This window comes from Brassica napus, unplaced genomic scaffold (genome assembly GCF_020379485.1).
Source record: "Brassica napus cultivar Da-Ae unplaced genomic scaffold, Da-Ae ScsIHWf_358;HRSCAF=565, whole genome shotgun sequence".
Lineage (NCBI taxonomy): Eukaryota > Viridiplantae > Streptophyta > Magnoliopsida > Brassicales > Brassicaceae > Brassica > Brassica napus.
This window is the reverse complement of record NW_026016438.1, coordinates 17,501-22,500: the sequence shown is the minus strand read 5'-3', so window position 1 is coordinate 22,500 and position 5,000 is coordinate 17,501.

Below are 5,000 nucleotides of genomic sequence, written 5' to 3'. Positions count from 1 at the left end.
CGAAGTTGGGCGAAAACCCTAATTTCGGTATTACGAAATTCTTTGAGGAAGCCGGAGGCTCGGAAAATATTTTTAAAGGATATCAGACATCATCTGTAGTTTATTAAAAATATTCAGAGAATCAGAATGGGAGCGGAAAAATATTCGGGATTGATCGCGGGTCAGAAATTCACAAGAAGGGTCTAAATCGCGCAAAGGAACCGAGAATCTCGAGGTGGCTTAATCTAAGGGATATGAACGTGGTGGCAACTGTCTAACCAGCTGAGTGTCAAGAGAAGCTCGAGGTGTCGCCGTGCATGGAAGCTGCACATGCAGCTTGACATGTAGAAGCACGAAGTGGATTGGCCAAGTCCTCTTCGATCAACCAGCAGCTTCTCGCCTAGAACACTGTGAGTTGGCTTGTGTGAATTCCACTTGGAATTTAGGGTAGTTTTGTGAGTTGGTTTGTTTGAATTCCACTTGGAATTTAGGGTAGATCGAGTCTGCATATAGAGTAGTAATATCACACTAATGCATGATAGAGTCCTAGGGTTATTTTTATTTATGGAACCGGACTCAGTTTAGCAAGGGCTAAGCTGAGATGAATTGAATTAAGACTGAGTTGATAACCTGATTAGGACTAAGAATAGGATGCATCATGTTTTCTATTCTTGCGTGTTGGTATGGTTGAGTGCAGGTTCCCGTTATCTTTAAAGATAGTGTCGTAGCAGGAGGTCGAACTATCTGGGTAACGGTTTGATTGAGTAGATTTAATTAAATGCTTGCTTGTTAATTAATGCTTGTTGATTGAGGTTAGTCAGCTCTTGGTAAGGGAGTGACTAACTGGTTGAGTTGTTTAGTGATGATATTGTTGTTAGTGTTGTAGAGTTAGAGTGTATTGGCCATATAGCATTTGTGTAACCCACAATGCTAGGCATGTTTGAGGTGGATTAGTGTTTCCTCGACCTCGTACCCAGTGGGTTTAAGGATACCCCTTGTTCGCTGGATCGAGAACACTCAGAGAGACGAGGTCATGGCCTATGTCTGAGTGGTTGCACGATGGGGTAGTGACCGGCAGTGACCCGAACGTACTGTGGGCTGTCTTGCGGTGACCCGAATGTACTGTGGGCCGCAATCGTCGTGTGACAACCGGCAGTGTCCCGAACGTACTAGGGCTGTCGCGCGGTGACCCGAACGTACTGTGGGCCGCGTTCGGTTGAAAGTTCCTTCTTCTGGCCTTTGTGGTAGGAAGATAGGATATTGCCGAGGATAGAGGAGGAACACTAAGTCACCAGGGCTCAGGTTAGAGTGTTGTGTTAGAGTGTCGTAGAGGGTTATGAAACCCTCGAGTTAGCGTAACACCGATATACGGTGTTACGAGTTAGATCGAGTCGTAGATACTCATAGTCTTATTATTGTGATTGTGTTTGTGGTTGATTGATTTGCTTGCAGGTTCTGACATTAAGTCCTAAGTCTGGCTTAGGTACCGGATTAGGCTTGGTGTGTATTTGGTTATTGTAGGCCTGACGTTGGCCTGTATGTGTTTGAGGGATTGCTTGTGAAGGGTGGTGGATATTAAAGCTATGCGGTATCATTGGTTGGTCGATTATGTTCTTGTTTGATTGTTGGTCGATCGACTAGTGATACTTGTATAGTCTAAGTGTCTAACACTACATGAGTACTGAACTCAGGCGTATATATGGTTAACTAGGGATTGGTTGTTGACTTGTTTTTATGCAGGTTCCCGTTACTTGAAGCTAGATCATGGCAGGAGGCCAAGTCTAACTTAGTAACGGTTTGCTTAGCCTTAGCTTTTATTGCATGCTAGGGCTAGATTGATTGTTATTTTGGGTTGTCTGGGTTAGAGTCTAGGTTGCGGGTAGAGGCCGCCAGCTCACTGAGTAACATTAGGTTACTCATCCAACTCCGTTGTCCTTTTTGCAGGTCGCTTTAGGTAAGGATGATCGGATAGCTTGGTGCTGGACGTTAGGACCGCCGGTGTAGATTTTCATGCCTTTTGTAAACGGTATTGTGGATTTGCGTTTAGTTGACTCGATTTGGCATTAGGCCGGGACCGGTCTCGAATTATATCAATGTATGGATATTTCTCGAATCAATAAAGTAATTGTTTTATATGCGCTTCATGAGTACTCTGATATTTGACTAGTCCGGTCTAACACAACGTTAGGTCGTAGTACGGGTTGAAAAGCCTTAGGCCTCGATCTAACGGAAAACGCTAACTCTAGGTACGGGTTGCAAAGCCTTATGCCTTGATGCAGCGGGACGAGTTAGTGGATGAACTGGTCTAGGTCGTGGAGTAAAGTTTGTGACTCTGACCGGATTGTCCCTAGCCCGTCACGTAGCGCTTCCGGACCATGGTGTTGGGTTGGACGGTCAGTCATGTTCTTGTTTGATTGTTGGCTGGCCGGTTGGCCTTTCATCTCCAACCCTGGGTATTGTACGGTCGATCGGTCATGTTCTTGTTTGATTGTTGGCCGGTTGATCGACCATATGTCTAGGACGGTTCGGGGGTGTTACAGAGGTGGTATCAGAGCATGGTTTCGTCCATGCTTCCGGAACTCATGATTTAATCGGTTTTCAAATATTTTTCGAGTCAAAAAGAGTCACAAATGGCATTAGGTAAACCGGTCACGTCCAGCTTAGGATTATTGTTTTAGGAATTAGGATTGAGATAGTGGAATCTAGAACTGTTAGGTTGCTTGGGTAGAACTGCTAGGTTGCTGGTTAGAATTGCGGTTAGGTTGCATTGTTAGTATTTGCTAGGTTAGTAGATTATGTGATTAATTACTAACTTGCATGTTTAGTGTTCTTTTGAGTTGCAGCGAGTAAGTATGTTTGTTGATCGGAACTTTAAGGGATGAAACCTTAAAGTGGAGGGAGTTCGAGGCCAAACCCAAACCCGAAGCAAAGAGAGGAGAGACAGGTTCAGAGGGACTGGGCTGTGGTATGGACTGGACAGATGGGAGTAAACAAAACTTCGTTGGGAAAGGACTTCATCAGTAGTTGGGAAGACGAAGATCGAGAAAGGATTTGAGGAATCTGGACAAGATAGTATCATGGACAATCAAGGTGTTATGGCAGAATAAGAGGAAGAGGACGACTCAGTCAAGAGATATGAAGACCATTGTGGAGACCTTGAAGAGGACACTCAAGGAACCGTGGTGGACAGAGTAAAGAGGTTATGGAAACAAGTGGAGAATGTTGTGAAGACGAGCAATTGCGCAACTAAGAATTCGAGGACGAATTCTATTAAGGGGGGGAGAATGTAGAAACCCGTTAAAAAAAAAAAAAAAAAAAAAGAGAGAGAATGGTCGAGTATCTTTGTGGTTGAGTCGCGGGCAATACAGATCGATCGGGAAATTTGAAGTACGAGAAGGTCGAAGAATGGATCGTGAGTGAAGCATGAGTTGAGATAAGCTGCTCTACCATTGTTAGAAATGTCTTAGATTGATCATACGGCAGTTTTGGAAGAATTACATTTTTGAAGCACGACGGTTTAGAAGCTCGACGTTTTGGAAGATTGACGTTTCTTCATCGCGAAGTTTTCTCGGAATATCTTCGTATCAGTAAAATATTATTCTGAAGAAATTATAAGTCGGAAGCAGGACGGGAATTAAGCAGGACGGGAAGCAAGCACAATGGGAAGCAAGCACGACGGGATTGAAGAACGACAGGAAAACCCGAAGTTGGGCGAAAACCCTAATTTCGGTATTACGAAATTCTTTGAGGAAGCCGGAGGCTCGGAAATATTTTTAAAGGATATCAGACATCATCTGTAGTTTATTAAAAATATTCAGAGAATCAGAATGGGAGCGGAAAAATATTCGGGATTGATCGCGGGTCAGAAATTCACAAGAAGGGTCTAAATCGCGCAAAGGAACCGAGAAGCTCGAGGTGGCTTAATCTAAGGGATATGAACGTGGTGGCAACTGTCTAACCAGCTGAGTGTCAAGAGAAGCTCGAGGTGTCGCCGTGCATGGAAGCTGCACATGCAGCTTGACATGTAGAAGCACGAAGTGGATTGGCCAAGTCCTCTTCGATCAACCAGCAGCTTCTCGCCTAGAACACTGTGAGTTGGCTTGTGTGAATTCCACTTGGAATTTAGGGTAGTTTTGTGAGTTGGTTTGTTTGAATTCCACTTGGAATTTAGGGTAGATCGAGTCTGCATATAGAGTAGTAATATCACACTAATGCATGATAGAGTCCTAGGGTTATTTTTATTTATGGAACCGGACTCAGTTTAGCAAGGGCTAAGCTGAGATGAATTGAATTAAGACTGAGTTGATAACCTGATTAGGACTAAGAATAGGATGCATCATGTTTTCTATTCTTGCGTGTTGGTATGGTTGAGTGCAGGTTCCCGTTATCTTTAAAGATAGTGTCGTAGCAGGAGGCTGAACTATCTGGGTAACGGTTTGATTGAGTAGATTTAATTAAATGCTTGCTTGTTAATTAATGCTTGTTGATTGAGGTTAGTCAGCTCTTGGTAAGGGAGTGACTAACTGGTTGAGTTGTTTAGTGATGATATTGTTGTTAGTGTTGTAGAGTTAGAGTGTATTGGCCATATAGCATTTGTGTAACCCACAATGCTAGGCATGTTTGAGGTGGATTAGTGTTTCCTCGACCTCGTACCCAGTGGGTTTAAGGAAACCCCTTGTTCGCTGGATCGAGAACACTCAGAGAGACGGGGTCATGGCCTATGGCTGAGTGGTTGCACGACGGGGTAGTGACCGGCAGTGACCCGAACGTACTGTGGGCTGTCTTGCGGTGACCCGAACGTACTGTGGGCCGCAATCGTCGTGTGACAACCGGCAGTGTCCCGAACGTACTGGGGCTGTCGCGCGGTGACCCGAACGTACTGTGGGCCGCGTTCGGTTGAAAGTTCCTTCTTCTGGCCTTTGTGGTAGGAAGATAGGATATTGCCGAGGATAGAGGAGGAACACTAAGTCACCAGGGCTCAGGTTAGAGTGTTGTGTTAGAGTGTCGTAGAGGGTTATGAA